This window comes from Polypterus senegalus, chromosome 15 (assembly GCF_016835505.1).
Source record: "Polypterus senegalus isolate Bchr_013 chromosome 15, ASM1683550v1, whole genome shotgun sequence".
Taxonomy (NCBI): Eukaryota; Metazoa; Chordata; class Cladistia; order Polypteriformes; family Polypteridae; genus Polypterus; species Polypterus senegalus.
The window spans coordinates 79715538-79734457 of NC_053168.1; the positions used below are offsets into that span (position 1 = coordinate 79715538).

General features: G+C 35.9%; 1 long non-coding RNA gene across 1 annotated transcript in view; it reads right to left on the bottom strand.

Moving 5' to 3' along the window:
- LOC120515673 overlaps positions 1-18377 on the bottom strand; it is a 38401-nt gene extending 20024 nt beyond the window's left edge. Inside the window, exons 1-2 of the long non-coding RNA XR_005630684.1 lie at positions 18209-18377; positions 5955-6048 (exon numbers count right to left, since the gene is read on the bottom strand). This is a non-coding gene — a long non-coding RNA (uncharacterized LOC120515673). The remainder of the gene's footprint in view (positions 1-5954; positions 6049-18208) is intronic.
- Between the last annotated feature and the right edge of the window lie 543 nt (positions 18378-18920).

An 18920-nucleotide genomic window follows, 5' to 3' on the forward strand; every position in this document is an offset into this window, starting at 1 on the left:
CTAACTTGTATAATTTAGACAGGATAAATTTTTATGGAGAGCAAAATATTCTAAGTTGTTTAAGGTTTGAATTGATTTATTCAGGAATAATATTCCTGTCTGTTTTACCATTCCTACCAAAGATATTTCTGTCGACTAAATAAAAATTCCTTCTATTTAAAATTTAAATAGAACTTGAACAAATACGATAGTTCATAATATCCACGCAGACTTGCACGTAAGAGCGGGAGTTATCCGTTTTAACAAGCAGCGTATTGCACTGATACGAAATAGCTGTATGTGTATATATGTAGATATATATATGTATGTATATATGTGTGTGTGTGTGTGTATATATATATATATATATATATGTGTGTATATGTATAGATATGTATATATATATGTTTATGTGTGTGTGTGTGTGTAAATATATATATGACAGCAACACTCATCACTCACAACAGTGACAAAACAATTACATTGACAATCATGTTAGGTTATTTTCAAAATGTTTCCTTTTCTTTTTCATTGCTTCTTTAACACACTACTTCTACGCTGCGAAGCGCGGGTATTTTGCTAGTCTATACTAATAAAAGGCAAAGCCCTCACTGACTCACTCATCACTAATTCTCCAACTTCCCGTGTAGGTAGAAGGCTGAAATTTGGCAAGCTTATTCCTTACAGCTTACTTACAAAAGTTAAGCAGGTTTCATTTCGAAATTCTACACGTAACGGTCATAACGGTCGACAACATCCGCCATGTTGAACTTTCTTATTTATGACCCCATCTTCACAACATTTGGTAGGTGGCTTCCCTGCACTAACCAAAACCAATGTACGTACTTATTTCAGTGGTATGACACCACTGTCGGCCGCCATATTGAACTTTTCAACGGTCTTTGTTACTTATGGGCCCATCTTCAAGAAATCTGGTACGCGGGTTCCCAACGCTAACTGAATCCTACTTACATACATATATACGTCCATAGTTTGCAGCTCGGTCACCGCGTGAGTCGGCGTTGGGTCCCCCATCCCAACGCCTCCCACGTTGTTGGCTGGCTGCCTATATAAGGCCGTCCGTCGCTCCAGTCTCTACATTCCCTTCCTTGCTTTGCCACAGAATTCACGTCTCCCTGCTGATAACTACAGCCTTTTTATTTAATCCACGGCTTCTCCGCGGTTTTATTGTTCGTTTATTATGATTATAGTTATTGTTTAGGCATTTTAAACTTACTTTACATTGTTCAGGTACCCATTTCCTTTATCATTCCAACCATACCCCCATTAACATGTCTATCGGGGTGATCACCATCGATCAAAGAACTGTCTCTCTTCTGTTTCTTTTTCCGATTTCTTTGTGGTGGTGGCGTGCGCCACCTCCACCTACTCAAAGCTTCATGATGCTCCAACAATGATGGATGGATTAAAAGGCAGAAGTCTACGTGACCATCATCATCAAAGTCCTTCCATGAGAACCCTAAATCCAAAGAGGACTGTTTCACTTATGTTAGGTAGAATGCCCAGAGGGGACTGGGCAATCTAATAGTCTGGAATCCCTACAGATTTTATTTTTTTCTTCAGCCGTCTGGAGTTTTTTTTTTTGTCCCCCCTGGCCATTGGACCTTACTCTTATTCTATGTTAATTAAAGTTGACTTATTTTGTTTTCTTATTGTGTCTTTTATTTTTCTATTCTTTATTATGTAAAGCACTTTGAGCTACTGTTTGTATGAAAATGTGCTATATAAATAACTTTTGTTGTTGTCACTTACCGAATGGTTTCCATGCCCAAAGATGGCACCTGCCTTTTCCATTCTCTTTGTTACATATTGCACGGCCATATCAGGCTCACTCTTGATATCCGGAGGAACATTGTGTCTTATGTATTGAATGACTGGGACAGGTTCAAGGTGTGGACTGATGACGGTACAGGAGATAACTATACTACACAGGAGCACTATAACAGTGGAATGCTTAAGCCCTTCACCTATGGTTCTGCATGGGAGCTGATGGCTGCCGCTGAATTGTTCGGTTGTCGCTTTCTAGTGTACCGAAATGGCCAAATATTTTACACCTTTCAACAACCGCCAATGCCTCTTAAACATCTTAGATTGACAGGTGACGATTTTAGTAGTGGACACTTTGACGTTTTTGAATGTTTAAACTCTCAAAAGCTGAATGTGAAGTTATTGAATATTCCTTGATGGCTAGAAAACGCCTGCATCACTCAACTGGCATCCCATACTACAAACTTATCAAGTTTGGTCTGTGCTCACTGCCTACTTGGCTCCAGTTGTTTTTTAATGCTTCTTGTGATCTGCTTTAAAATCTTGCCCTTTATCATATACCATAACCTTAGTAGCTTCTTGGTAAACACCCAATCTAATTTTACAAAAGTTAAGTTTACAAAGAGTTTAAGTTGTTTTTAATAAAATATCTACAAAATAAAAATTTAAGATTACAATTATACCTGGTAAAGAGCAGTGAAAAAAAGGTTATTAAAAAAATCCCTAATCCTAACCTTTTGGTGAACTGCCTCAGCTTCACACTGAAAATATAAGAGAAATTCAAACATTCTGAAAACAAATAATTCCTTGCCAAGAAAAAAATATTAAACAAAAATCCGCACCTGCCACAATTATTGGCACCTTTTTGCTTAAATTTAAAATCTCCTGGTATTTCATGGTGTCAATCATGCCATGTACCCTAAAAGAAGGTTCCCAGAGCCTTTGGAAGGAAAACAGCCCCATAACATCACAGAATGTCCACTATACTGGACTGTGGGACTCTGGTTCTTTCCTGTATATCCATCCTCTTTTTTTTCTTAGCCAAACCCACCTTGTGTGTTTCTTGCCAAAAAGCTTAATTTTCATTTTGTCACACCACAGAACATGGTTCTAATAATAAAAGTTCCAGAAGAGTTGAGAAAACTCCAGGCATTTAACAATTGTGTTTCAATGACAGGAAAGGCTTTAATCTAGAATTCCCTTCAAACAATTTGTTGGCATGGATGTGGTGTCTGATGGTAGTTTTGGATACTAGGTAACACCAAGAAGCTGTTTTTTTCCCTATATTTCTCCAAAAGTGACCCTTGGGGTTTTTATGTTCATCTTTCTTTCTATACTGTGTTTGGGTGCAAAATAAATGTGGGCTCACTTCCAGTAAAGCTGGCATAAGTTCATTGATTTGAACTTTTCAATTATTGCCTTAACTGTAGATATGGGCATTTTCAGGAAAGCAGAATTTTTTTAATAACCTTTTGCCAACCTATGAAGGTCAACACACTTCTCTCAATTGAATTGTGGGTTCTCTCATCTTTCCCATGCTGCTGAATGAATGAAGGAATTTGGTCTGTGTGCCACCTCATATTAATGTCCTAGTGAAACAGGAAATCATGGACTATTTATTGAAAGTTTGTACACACTCTGATCAACTTTAAAAAGTCTGTAATTCTTTACATTTCCCCAGTGCTTTCTAGGGGGTCAATAATTGTGGTACATATGGTTTTGCTAAAAATACTTTGATGATGGATTGTTTTTCTTAGAATAAATTTGCTTCAATTAACGTTTGATTTCTATAATTTTTTTCAGTGCGAGATTGAGGTAATTAACCAGGTGATTTTTTACAACCCTTTTAATCATCTTTATCAGTGGTGCCAATAATAGTGGAGGGGACTATACTATATACTATACAAAAGAGAAATGGATAGCAACATCAAGCCACTTAGCTACAGGGAAAAAAAGTAAATACTGCAACTTCTGTTCACATTGCTTAATTTCCTATGATGATTTATGAAGTTCTGATAAGCTGGAATGCTGAAGGAAACAGGCAGTAACTATGATCAACTTTTACCACTTGTAGATGCAGCATTACAAAGATAAAATCATAGGAGAGTGACTTAGCGTTGCACAGTACAACAGTTCTGAAAAAGTACCGGAAAACACAGTACCAACATTTCATTAATTTAGGTACCAGAAGGAAGTGGTAGTTTTCAAACACCTTGCGTCCAGTCATTTATTAGTGCAATGCTAACTCTGCCACCTATCTGCACCCCACCTTCCAATGAAACATACTTATTTCATCTAGATTGATTCATCATTGTGGACACCCCCTGCTCCTCCCAACCCACTTCTTCAAAAGTATATATTAATATAAGCACGGTGGAGACTTGAAGGGGGACAACACCCCTGTCCCATTCCTTGCATTGACTTGTAGAGTGTGGGGGAGCAGGGCGGTTGCTCTAAGACAGCAGGGATGGGGAGCTATCAGTTATTTATGCTGTGTTCTGTTTGAACTGAGAAGTCAGAATTTCCAAGTTTCAAATAGGAAACTTAAACTGGAATGCCACCACAGGTCAGATTTTCTATTCAGAAAGGCAAAAGAGCCTCACCAACCCTAAACTCAAAATTCAGAATGGCTGCACTGCACATCAAATGAAGTGAAAGCTGTAGTATTGTAATGTTTACCAACACCTTTTTTGTACCTCTTTAGCTCACATACAGACCATACTGTCCAACTTCTATCTGTGCAGATTGCTACAGTGTTTGGATGTACAAAATACCACATAGTGTTTTGTTACCAAGTTGTTCAGTAGTTGACTGTATTCTGAAAGAGCAAGGACAACAGGTTTAGGAATGCAGCAATGCTTCAATACCATTTTGACATAGATACTGAGGTCTAAAAGTTTGTATTGAAGCTTTAGTAGAAATTTTAGTACCGATCCAACACTAGGGTGTGGCTAGTACTTTTTGCAAAATTTAGTAGCAGACATTCAGACTACTTACTGTATATCTTATATTTGATCCAGCACAGTGTAAGGTTTTGTAAACAATGCATATCACTGAAACATTTTTTACTAGCTGAAAAGATCAAACTAGTCACTGTGCTTAAAAGTGTTCTCTGCCAAACAGTACAGACACTTTTCCCTCACATTACATACACAACTCTACAGGTTTTAATTACATTGCTTTTCAAATACACATGTAAATGTATGGTAAAATGACTAAGCTAACATCAATATGACAAATTAAAACTAAAATGACAAACAAGGTTCAATTCTGGAATTTCTGTTAATTACACTCATGATAAAAATCGGTTCTGCTTCTGTGTCCCTTTTTTTAATTTCTCAGGCTTTGTAAGTCACTTTCATAGATCTTTATGGTCTATCATTTCATACTAAAACCATGCAGGTGTTCTATCTATTACAAAAAACATAACATTATCAAACTTTCTTAATGTAAGTCAGGTGTATCTGATATTACAGTATGCTGAAACAGATATTGGCAGGCTATACCATTTTAATAGGGTGTCTTCATGTTTACTCTTTCCATTCTCTGTGCCTAATGAAAATAAAAATTTAAATTTCTTGTACAGTTTTGTTTGCCTTTATTAATCTTTTAAACTACAGTAATAATGGCAAAGATTCTAAATTTGAGTGCTAAATGGTAAATCTAATTCTTTATGGTAATAGGCACAAAGACATTGCCTTATCTAGTGTCATCAGTTACAATGTTGAGAATGTATATTATTACTTTTTATGTTTTGGTGTATGCAGTATTCTGGACAAAGACAGAGCTGGTTGTCAAATGCATGTCGTATCTGATATCAGGCTAGGCTTGCTGAGATGTGGCATTACTTTTAACTGGTCTATGGTCAGAGTGGAAAGCACAGAGACATTGGTTAAAGTCTAGGAAATGGCCAAGTTTGTGGTAGTCACAGCATTTATTTGATGGAATATAAATATTCATTCTAAATGAACATCAGTGTGGGTTTAAGATATTGTCCTGAATTTAACTGCTTTATGGGTTATAATAATTCAGGAGCCAACTTTACTGAATTAAAGTTCCTTAAAAATGCAAACTAAAAACATCTAATCTAATACCTCTTTAAAAACAAACAAATAAAAACTACACCAAAATAACAACATTGTTCACTGGTATAATCAAAGATAACACTTTGGATTGCAGACATATACCTCAGTTGGTTAGAAAAATCGTCCTCTACATTGTCATCATCCCAGTTGTCTTCCCATACGTGTGCATCTTCATCTTCATCTAATCCTGTCCAGTCTGGAAAATGAAAAGCCAAATTAATTTAACTTGCTATCTTCAGGTATTTTTGGAAGGTTAAATTTCTCTGAAGAAATTTTAACAGGATTCACATATGCACTCACAAAGCAAACAAATAATACATTATTAAACAATTGGTGAAAAAGTGCAGAAATTTGTGAACAGCAGGAATACTCCGACTTGTTTCTGGAAAGCAAAATTTATTGCTAGTTTCTCAGTGAGTGGGTAGTATCTTTTCTTTAAAACACAGCATTAACTGAAATTAAGAAGTAGCCAATTGGTTCTCAAGTTCAACACTGGAACGTCCCCAAGGCTGCAGCAGATTTCTGTTACTACATTTTGTAATTAGGAGTCACTCTTACTTTAAATTGATCTGTTTAATTAGCTAATCTTTAAGTCTATATTCATAAATGTAACGAGAGATTTACATTTGTAAAAAGTGCATTAAGATTTGCATTACTACTATCGGTTTAACTAATTACAACCCCTCCCCATCCCCCCGCGGTGCGGAATTCCAACGCCCGACTCATCCGACATGGGTAAGTGCAATTTTCTGGAGAAAAAAGAATTATATGTGCAGTTACCATTACTTTCAAATTTTAAACATTTCGGTATGTGTGCGGAAACAGTCTACTTAGGCATGTTCTTCATGTCTCAAATTGGTCTTCAATATTGTTTACAAAATGACGGCTGATTTTTCAAAGGGGAAGCACTGTTACGGTCTTACATAAGTATATTACTCCATTTACAAGCTTGGCGATGCGGCCATTTTTTTTCATGCCGACATTACGATGTAGTCTGATGATTTTTCATTATAATCGATAACTTTTATATATTATTGATAAAATTAATTGTTTCTACATAAAAATGCGGTCATTTTACTTACAATGCAAATGTTTTCAACACATAAAAGTATGTCAGGCAGTTAATCTTTTGTAGGTTGTGAAATATTGATTAGTTAAGAAATTTATTGTGTGACATCATCAATTTTGATGAGCTGTCTATAGATTGTTTTTGATTAGAGAATTTTTCACATAAAACAAGTTGGTTTTGCGCTGTCAGTTTATTAAAAATAAAGATGAAAACATTCTAACAGTTTCCAAATGCTATGAAATATCTATAAAAATCTTGTGCAGTTCAGCTCAAGCAGAAATGAACAGCATTCAGCCCACGCTGTCTGAGACTGTAAAGATTCTTGGGGGAGAGGATGTTGCAAGACAAAAGCTGAAGAACATGGCAGAAAATGAATCAAGACAATATTTTGTTATGTAACTGTAATATGTGAAACAGAACTAGTGTAGCTATAATGAAGGCATTACTATTTTTCACTTTTGTTATGTGTTTATGGGCAAGTGAATTTAAGTGGCGGACAAGTGGATTTTCTAAGTTTATTTGTCCATGGACAAGTAGAAAAAAAAATTGATTTCCACATCCCTGCACCACCACGATTTCAATGAATGAGCTACTGGGGTTCTATTTCCTTGTTAGGCATTTGGTGAAGAAAACTTCCAAGAATTTAATTTAGTGAACACTTAAAATAGCAACAAAACCACATCAAAATGTTACTAGCTTTAAGTTTTATACCTTCTAATGACCTGTATGCTGCTTTTGGAGAGAATACTTTTTTTGAGATAAACCATGTTATATCACAAAGCACTAGGGCTACAACTAATGATTATTTTGGTAGTCGACTAATCATTCAATTTATTTTTCAATTAGTCACGATTATTTCATGCCTGACTATTTTGATGCCTGCGACCTGTGGTTGCACATCCTTTTCTGGGCTCCAGTGCATGTCTTACCTCATCTGTTCACGTCTGTCTACCTGTGAATGTCACCCTGATGTCTCTGCATTAACACGATTAAAATAATCAAATTAAAACAAAAACCAGTATGAATTTGAAAATAATCAGATGTTTTAATATTAGTGTGACCATCACAATAAAAAAATACATTAAACAATACAAACTAAAGTGCACATAGTCTTTAAACAAAAAAGTACATTTGACTTAACCAAAAAATACATTGTTAAAACTGAAAGGTTTTTCATATTTTAGTAATAAATGACAAAATGTAGACATAAACTATATAACGTGTAAAGCCTGAAGTGCAAAGATCAAATAAAACACTTTCACAAAAGGTTCAAGGACGATACAATCGCTTCTGTGGTGCAGCAGTAGGAATTACTGACTTATAATCCAGACTCCCCCGGTTCGATCCTGACTGCCTCATATATTTACCGTTTTGAGTAGCGAGTTGCTCTTATTGTTAATATTATACAATAAACGCATACATTTGATTTACATCTGGAACAGCCACTGTAAATGTACAGTACTTGTAAAAGTTACCTTTTTTTTCACTTTTATTCTCTCAGTCACAATCATAATACATACTTACCGCCCCAGAGGGATCTGACACGGTTACTTTTTATCTAAAACTGGGAATAACTGTAGATGTGAATGGTGTTTTTAGACAATCGAACTGGAAATTCTCTGATCTGGATGGATAAAAGCTGACACACAAACACTGGCGAATCTGCCTTATTCATATCTCATTATTACTTGATTTTTTTTTTTTATTCCATTTTATTGAGTGTTCCTGCTTACGCTGAATTAGTATTTGCATTATGGCCTGTGATGTCAAAGCCGCACTGACAAAAAAACAGAGACATAGGTATATATGATATTTGGAATTATTCATTTTATGACCTTATAGTACATTTCGGAAAATATTGTGGCACAGATGCAACATTATTCATATTCATTCACGTACCTTCTTGCGGTTGTAATCAGTGACCGTGTTTTTTTCCCCCCCCTATCTTGCCCAGTCTGCACAGGACATGCAGAGGAAAGAATGTTCCTCTGCAAGGTGAGCCATGAACGCTCTTCTTTTCTCAGTGAACCCCGTACATGTGCTTTGATTGCCGCCAGGTCAAGCTTGTTATAGCACAAGCAACCGGCCACCTGCGTGCTTCTGCTAGCACTGAATAAGCTCACATCTTCTGGTGTCAGTGTGCAGCACCGGGGAAAAAAAAGAAAGACAAATATATGGGGCATTTTGAAGAAATCATTGTATGACCTGAATAGTACCAATCAGAAAATATCATCGCACTACGGCAATATTATTTGAAAACGAACAGATCGGGTGTAAATTTGTTACTTGTAAAAGTTAGCTTTTTCGCTTTTTTTTTCTCAGTCTCATTCACGCTCTCCCTCCCCTCCTGATCTGACCCTAACTAACTAACTAATTGCATCAGCATAAACTCTCAAGAGATGGTGGCATCACAACTCCAGGATGCTTGTGTTTCAGATGATCATGCATCGCAGTGGTGCTGCCATGAAAAGAAAGCTCTGCTTTGCATAATCTGCATTCAACTTTTTTTTTTTTCGGTGAAATGCTCCCTCACTTTAGAAAGTTTCTGTCTCAATTTTTTTCCATCTCCTTCCCCCTCCTCTATCTGACTCGCTATTGCAACCACATTTATTTTTCTCTACATTCTTCTTCTCCTCAGACGTCGTTCTTCGTTGGTAGGATTGTGCAGTCTTGACAAAAAAAAAAATGATACTGCCCCCAGACATTCATTTAGTGCATTGCAGTTACAAAAACCAATGTTTCTATGACTGGGGCCTCTATTGAAGGTTCCGTTTATGATGCGTCGACAATAAAAAAATCCACATCGATTTTTTGTAGTTGACGTCGTCGATTATGTCGACTAATCGTTGCAGCCCTACAAAGCACTGAAATCTGTACATTTTGACTTAAGGTTAATTTCGGCTTTGCATTACTCCGGACATGCTTTGCTGCAATACTTCTGTACTTTTCATGTGTTTACCACATAATTTTCATTATCCATGTTTTTAGAGATCACAGATTTACTGTTCCTTTATATTAAACCTAGCAAGCATTTATCATAGCAAACAAAAGTTCACAAGATAAAGTCACATACAATTTAAGAATTTATTATCTGTGGCATAACTGTTTTTGCAATAGAAGAGTAACTTTACCATTGTGTAAAGAAAAACAAAGCACTGAATGTTTGCTGGCTACAGTGAAGTAGATTCTAGTTAAACTTAGCAAACATCTTTTGACAATGGCATTATTTACAATATGTACATGTACATTGTTTATTAAGAACAACTAAGACCTACCTACTGTATGAAATCATGAGTTTTCTCAATTACATTTACCTCCACTTTAGGGATCACACTATTTCTGTATGCACTTATTCCAGCATGCTATGACAAAATCCGTTACTCAAAATGCAGTGACCAGATCAGTGTCACTTCACATGTGCCGATTAAGTTATGTGATTCTATGCGAATTGTGAGCAATTTGAGAGCCAAACCCTTCAAGGTGCAGGTTAATATTTTTTGGCAAATTCATGCTGGCTCTTGCAGGAAGTCAGATCACAAAAAATACCTGCTACTTTAACCATTTGAATAGCATAATAGCAGAGAGTTAACAAGCCTTTCGATGGGTATAAAAAAACCACCTCTGGGCACAATTAACACATTTTTATATATTAAAAAGTGAAGGTTTCAGAAAGTACAAACAAATACATTATGCTGAAGAAAACTGCCAAAATCTTAAAATGTAGCCTGGCACATGCTTTGAGGCCATACAGCTCACTCCTGTGTCCATTACAAACCTCCAAATCAGGATATATTCAGGTCAGTGGTGCGAGGTACACCACTACAAAAAAAATAAATAAATGAAGACACTGGTAGAAAATGCTGTATAGAGGTTGAGTATCCTTAATCTGAAATGCCTGGGACTAGGGATGTTCTGATCTATTGGTTGCCAGTCTAAATCAGCCAATTTTAACGAAAAAAAGAATATTTTCAGCACCTGCACTTTACTAAGATTTACGATAATTTAGATACAGTGCTCCTTTACGCAAGGTATTATGGTAGCTGAGCCAGTGCATGTCTTTTTTTTTGCAGCAAACTTCCTGTATTGTAAACAAACAGCAGTTAAGGATTTTTTTTTATCAGAGAGCTTAGCCTTTGTGTTAAACAAAGTGGCGTAATAAACATAGAAAACAAATCTGAGAAATCATCCTGTGCTCGTTGACAAATTGCAAGAAAAACTACTTTATTGCATTCAGACCTTTTTATTTTGTCCTTCAAATTAAAACTGACACTGTTTCCGTTTGGAAAGCGAGATTGTTTTAAGTACAGCAGCTTACATTTTTAACTGGTAAAAGAAAAGATAAAGAATGTGAAATTGCTGCTTAGTAAGCAATAGGCATGTCAGCTTAACAGCAAAATGAATCTTTTACTTGTAAACCTGTTATGCATGTTACTCTTGTGTCTTCTTGATAAACAACTTAGTAACATTTGATACATTTTCAGTTTTTTAAAGATTTAAACAGTCTATTATTTATTTCTGTGTGTCATGTAGTATAAGTTTCGGTAAGAAACAAGTACTACATAATTAAAATGGTAATCCAAATTTTATAATTTACACTTCAAGAATTACAAATGCCTAGCTGATACACTGAAGAAAAAAAAAACCTTTATAAATACACTAAATGTATATTTCAATAGCAAAAAAGGTCTGAGTGAAATTAATGATTAAAACCTATAAGTACACGTATATTTACAATTAAGCAGTGTTTAATTGCAATATTAATTGTATGAGTATATATATATATATATATATATTTTAACAGAAATGATGAAAACTTGCTTCAGAAAGGGTATGTTACAGAAAAAAAACAATATGACAGCTAGTCTCTCTACTACATTAAAATGTTTTCCATTATGTCTGCAATATATTCAAGCCTTGATCACTCCCCTCCACACCACTTGCCCAATCGTTATTCCTACTGTGCACATCCTCTCACCATACCACCCTGTGACACTCTAAATGTTAACTCGGCATTCAGCACAGTCGGTTATAATAGCAAGACAGAAAACCAAATTATCTATTCAACGTTGAATTTTGGATTGAGATAGAAAAAGAGTGGCAAGAGCTGATAAACAATATTGAAAAAAATAAAATAAACAATAAAAGAGCAGCACATAATAAAAATGAAGTTCAATAAACAAAAAAGAGAATATCCTGAACAATATGCAAACAAAAATGCGAAAAAGCAATGTTTATAGAATGTAAGTTAGAGGATAAATTCATAATATTGTTTTTGATGAGACATTAATGTAATTTAATTTTTATTTACTTTTAATTATGTTTTATTGTGTTTTACTTTTTTACTTCTACTTTTACTTTTTTTTAAACATATATTACTCTGTTTTATTATTCATTGGTATTTAAAACAGACAGTGGTAGTGTAATACTCAAGTAACTGATTTTCTATCTATAATAACTATGCACCAAACCATCTTCCTCCTGCGCCCCACATACTCTTCCATATACCATCTCTTTAAATACAATTGTTTCCTCTAATAGCTCCTTTGAGCAGCTCAGGCACAGGATAGGGCGTCCGCCCCGGGGGTTGGCAAGTGAAGAAAGCAGGGGCGAAGGCCCCTAGTAATCATAAAAAGGATTTTATTTTTTTATGCCCTTTGCATCATGGATACATATTTTTGTAAATATTTTATTAATGTATTTTGATTTTTTATTTATTTTAGTATTTTTATGGTCACTGAACAATAAGCCTACAGAATTTCATTTTGTTAATGAAAAATACTTTGCACCTGATGTTGTATAGTTTAATTATAAAAACACCAAATGTAACACTTTAATATAGAACACAAGTCTTCTATGTGTCTGGTTATGCAGGAGTTTAGTGTAAAACATTTTTAAAGAGAGAGAGAGAAAAAAAATCAGTATCAGAACAGCCGTACAAGTGATCAGTGATAGGCATCTGCCTAAAAACCTGATCAGAGCATCCCTACCTGGGACCACAAGTATTTCGGAATTTGGAATATTTCCATCTTCCTGAAACACCCAAACCCTCAACTCCTCCAGGTTGAGAACTTTAAAACATCAGTATTATAGGGAAGAAGTAGGAAAACAAAATTGAGAAAAAGGATTGATGTTGCCAGAAAATAAAAGCTAAAATACCTGTTAACCATTCAGTATATCAGTATCACAAGATAATGGATGATAGACACACATGTAGACAACTTGTGCTACTTGGCTCCACATGTTTGAGAGGTGTTTCTGTCTGCTATGACATATTTCTGACATTTTGAATACTGTGTCCCTACATTGCAGAACATCAACAGGACCACAAGGCTTACCTTAACTCTACGTACACACTAAGTGTTAAAGCACTGCGGCTACTTTTTGGCTTGGCATGCTTGAATTTCCCGTTAGATAGTAATGTTAACTTCCTTTAGTTATTCGTTTATACTTTCAGTCAGGAGGTGGATGTTGCACAGGTTCATCTGTGCTTTTACTTGGTGCATCCGGCACTAGTGATGAGTGATCCCAGTTGAATTCACTTTGCACAATTTTGTCAAAAAATATGAAGTCCTCAGGAACTTTGCAGAAATCACTGATATCATTTGTCATGAGAAAAGGAGAACATGTGAGTTGGCACATTGTGGATGGAGCGAGCTGTGTGTAAAAAACACAAACCCTAAATTGTATGCAAATGTGGTAATGAACAATGGGCTTTTGTGAACATGGGAGGACTAATAGAATGTGGAATTTGGTCACAAATAAGGCGATTTTGAAAAAGAAAAAAAAAAAATTGAACAGCAGCTATTTCAACATGCTGGTACATGCACTGAATCACATACACACACACACAGTTTTACAGCAGTTGCGCCCACAAGCAAAGTAAGTTTACTCTTTATTTTTCATACTTTGTAGGGACAGAGGAAAGGTCTGCATGTTTTCACAACCCTTGGAATACAAAGTGCACAGCCAGCATCAATCTGACATGTGCAGTGCTCTGTATATACAATTTGTTCCTTCCACCATGTGCCACCTAGCGTGTTCTTTCTTCACATTAAATTGTTGCTGCTTGTTTACTTTATCTACTGCCAGCTTTGCTGCTCTCAGACTCTTAGCACACTTTCATGGTGACTGTGTACTTTGTATTCCAAGTTGCACGAAAACATTACATACAAAATGGCATACTGTGGACTTAACATACTTTTATTATATAATATTATAATGTAGGGTGTCCAGCAAGGTTGCAAAAATATACAGACCACCTGCTCAAATATCAACTACTGACAAATTGAGGGTGGAGGAACTATCCACATTAAGTAAGCCGAGGTTGCATAATTTTTTTTTTTTAGCATACTAAGATTAGTGGATGCCACAATTCCCTCTCAAACAAATAAAGAAAAGATGCTAAAAGGTTATTTCTCTTCTTACAAAAGGGTAGAGATCAGTGCTAAATCTAAGTGATTTTAGAAGAAATGCATTATGCACTTTGCTACTAGAGTACAAAAATTAATTTTAAAAATGTGCAGAAGAATAAAATCCTGTTTGACCTCAGTGAATCATTAATGAAAAGTACTGTAATATTACACTGTATTGTTCCTCACCTCTAATTGTTAGTACTTAAATGATTTTCATTATGATGTCAGCCTTTAAATACAACAGAGAAAAAAAACTGATATACTGTACATCAAGGTGACATGTTAATAGTCCACTCCAACCTAAAAGTATTAAAACATGGGTTCACGTTCTGAGACCTCCTTGCGTGGATAGCACTTTGAATAGTGAGGAAAGAACTATATAAATGAAAAGAACATTTATTATTATAATTGTTACTAAGCAAACAAATGAAAGTAACCTGACAAAAATTGCCATCCACCAGTGGTAAGATCAAGACAAACAAAAAACTGGTGTGATGGATAGGACTGCAATGATTAGTCAACGTAATCGACGACATCGACTACAAAAAATCGTCAACGAGTCATAAACAAAACCTTCAGTAGACGCTCCAGTCACAAAGAACCACATTGTTTTTTTGTAACTGCAATGCACTACATAAACGTCTGGGGGCAGTATCGTTTGTTATTGTATGTCAAGACACACACAGTCCTACCAACGGACACATCCTGAAGCTGTGATGTCTCCGTCTCTCAAGAGGTTAAGTTTTAGCGAGTAAAGTTGTTGTCACGTGTTAACATTGATGTTTGTGCTATAATGTGTACATCAAGGTTTCGACAATGATAGTTAACCCTTAAACCGACACTTGGGGGTTAATGCACCCCTGGACGCCACTTTTTAGCTGCAAGTAAACCTCACAATTCACAAAGAAAATGTGAAATTTTAACGGAACACTTTTTTTTTTTCATGCAAAGAGCATCACAATTACTGCAACACTGATCATTTTACACACTACAAATGAACTGTGAAAACTAAAAAAAAAAAAAAACTACTGCAACAATCTATTACTATACGTTCAATATGCAACTGAACTCAATGATGAAATTCAATATATCAACGAGCCAACTGCACTTGAACTGGCTGCATGCAAACACACAGGGACAAACGCTGATGATTGCAGGCTCGTCTAGTGCAGAGGCTGAACCCCAGAGACAGTGGTGCTGCAGGTCAGCTGGCTGCTCAATGAATATACGGCACTGACTGATCAACTCTGGTGTGCTGGCAAATTGCACTGAGAAACAACTTTAGCCGGTTGCGGAGTTCAATCAATGTACGTCGCCGAATATATGTCGTCGCATATACTCGGCTTCGGCGTGTTTCCAAATTGCACTGGAAACCGACTCTAGTTGGATGCGACCTTTAACAAATGTACTATTCCGAATATACTCGGATCCGATGTGCTGGCAGCAATTACACTGTTACATATTTTAGTCCATTATTTTTTTTATTTTGGCATAATATAGTACATGATGTGATAAACTACAACACTTTTCTTTCAGAGTGTGATGATTAAAACATCTTTCACTGTCTGCAAAATCATTCTTCTGTATTCCTGCTACCTTTACTCCCTCTGAGCGTCTCTTCTCAGCAACTGGGAACATTGTCTCAAAGAAGAGAGCCAGCCTCACACCAGAGCACGTCGAAATGCTCACGTTCCTGCACTGCAATATGAACTGAATCTTTTATAAACTGTACATTATTGTTTTATTTTATTTGTATTGAAGCTTTATTTAAACTTTTGGACTTTAAGAAACACCAGTGACCATTTTTGGTTAAGTTAAATGCACTTTTTGACTATGTGCACTTTAGTTTGTATTGTTTAATGTATTTGTATTTTTTATTGTGATGGTCACACTCATATAAAAACATCTGATTATTTTCAAATTCATGTTTGACTGGTTGTTATTTTAATTTGATTATTATTAATTTTAATCGTGTTAATACAGAGACATCAGGGTGACATTCACAGGTGGACAGACATGAGCAGATGAGGTAAGACATGCACTGGAGCCCAGAACAGGATGTGCAACCACAGGTCGCAGGCATCAAATTAGTCAGGCATGAAATAATCGTGACCAATTGAAAAAAATTGAACGATTACAACTACCAAAATAATCATTAGTTGCAGCTAGTGCTGGGCGGTACAACCAAAATCCTTTATCACGGTATTTTTCAAAATTATACCAGTTTTGGAATATTCTCTGTCCATTTTCTCCGCTCAGTACCTTCACTAACGCATGTACTCTGTTGCATGCATGTTTAGCGGTATAGCAGTGAAATAGGTCCCCCTTAAACAGTTTTCGGTATTTAAACCGGTATTGTGGTATAAGAAAAATTTGTACCATAACAAAAATAAAAAACAGTTTTCTGTATGAACCGGTATACCTCACAGCATTAGTTGCAGCCCTAGTGATGGATACAGATAATGGCTACGCCAATTGATTTAAGCAATAAAAATGTCAAATAATCCTATTGGAAAGGTTCTTTTAATACTACCAGGCACTGATAAAGAACTAAGCTAAATATCTGGGAAACATCATATGACTAAAGATTTTTGAGAATCCCTTCCTCTCCATTTTACAGTATATAAAACTATAGTGACAATGGTTTACAAGAACACTGTTTGATCATTTGCCTTTTTAAAGTGGTTTGGGAATATTACTGAAAGCAGAAAAGTTCTCCACACCACCATTAATATCATTGACCTAAAGTGGTCCTCCCTCACTGTGCTTTATGACTAATAGGCAAGTATGAAAGGCGTGTACTGCCCTGACAACAGTATTAATTTCCTGTTCTCAGAGTTTTGCGTTTTAGATTCATTCTCTAGATCTTCATCCCAAAGACTAAGCAGCAACTGTCTGTAAAACGTTTTTACTCCAAATGTTGTATTTTGTGTCTGTGTGGCATAAGGCTTTAGATGTTGGGCTATTGCTACTGACACCGGGTCACAATGAATAAGCCACTTCACTTGCCTTTGTTCTAACTGGAAAAACGAACGAAATCAAATGCATATGCCAAATAAGTAACCTGAAAACATATAAAGTGTATGAGGGGGGTTGGAACCTGCTGTCCACGAATTACAACAGGGTGCCATTACAATTTAGCATGCACAACTAGTTCATTAGATACACTGCAACGACTGTGCGATTTCCTTTATGTGGATAAAACACCTCACTAACTATACTTTACCACTAAAGCTCGGTGTGATGCTTTTTAACTAAATAAAAGTTTCTTAAAATAATTTCCCCTATCGTTATCTTTGTAGTGCGATTATTAACGCAAATTACTGGACTATTTAAAATACTGAGCTCACAATCACGTTAAGGGAATAAATGAACTTCTCCTGGTGAATTACTAAACCCCGACAAATATCAAAAATAACAGTCACTTTTTAACTATTAGTTCAACAGTGCACCACGAACGATGCATTTACAGCTAAGCAAAAACGAAAACAAAATATTAATACTTGAAAAAGCGAGCCTTCGTGTCAAAGTTAGGCGACATTTTCATATACGACGACGTCACACCAAGTTAAAACAACAATGCTGTATCATTATTGCTACATGCCGCTGACGTTTTAAATAAATTGTTTTTGTGGCCAAGCAGTTTCTCTAAAAAATATAATACACAGAAACTCCCTCAGCCTCACGTTATTACGTCTCAGTGGTTTAAAAAAATATCCGCTACATAAACCAACATAAACACAGCTCTAATGTATATATGCCGCTGAATCTGAAATGCACGCCGCAAAACTAGGCTGTGTGGCCTGCATCTGTTCGAAACGAAAAAAAAAACCCAAACCCATTCATATTTTCACTGAACGCGTATCTGAGTTTACCTTCTGCTGGAAACTCTTCGAACTCGTCATCTTCCTCCAACAATCCTAAATCGACGGGTTGTTTCTTGTCTGACATGATGTTCCACGTTACAACACTATTCTACCACAACCGTTCACAGGTATTGCTGAGTCAACAGGCATGATGGGATACTGGAAGATCGCCGCGGAAATCGCTTTAGTGCGCGTGCGCGTGTTTTCAGGTCCGTCTGAGCGGCTCATTTATTTAAATAAGTTTACCATTGCTCTGAATTTATTTCTCAGAGTCCATTTCAAACTACTAAACTTGATCTCAAGCAAGAACAGAACGCTATGCTGTGTTATTCCTTAAAGTACACTCACACAAAAAAGTTGCTGTAGACTTCATTTGAAGAACATTAGAATATGAGGAATGTGACAGATGTGCGCTATTCATATAAGCTCTGACCTACAAGGTAAAAAATGGGAGGGTGTGCTGAGGACATATTTTGTTATCAATTAAAACGATGTTCTTTTTAGATATTATTAAAGTGCGGTTCATTTACATGATTATTTACATAATTCATTTGCTGTTCTGTGTTAAAAAATACTAATCTGAAAACTTCCAAGTGAAATATTCCACGAGTTACTTACATCAAGGCATTCTTAATAGTCTTTTTGAACAACATTATCTGGAGCCTTAAACCTTTAAAGAGGACTGGCTGCCCATTTTTCTTCTTTAGCATTATTAGTCCCT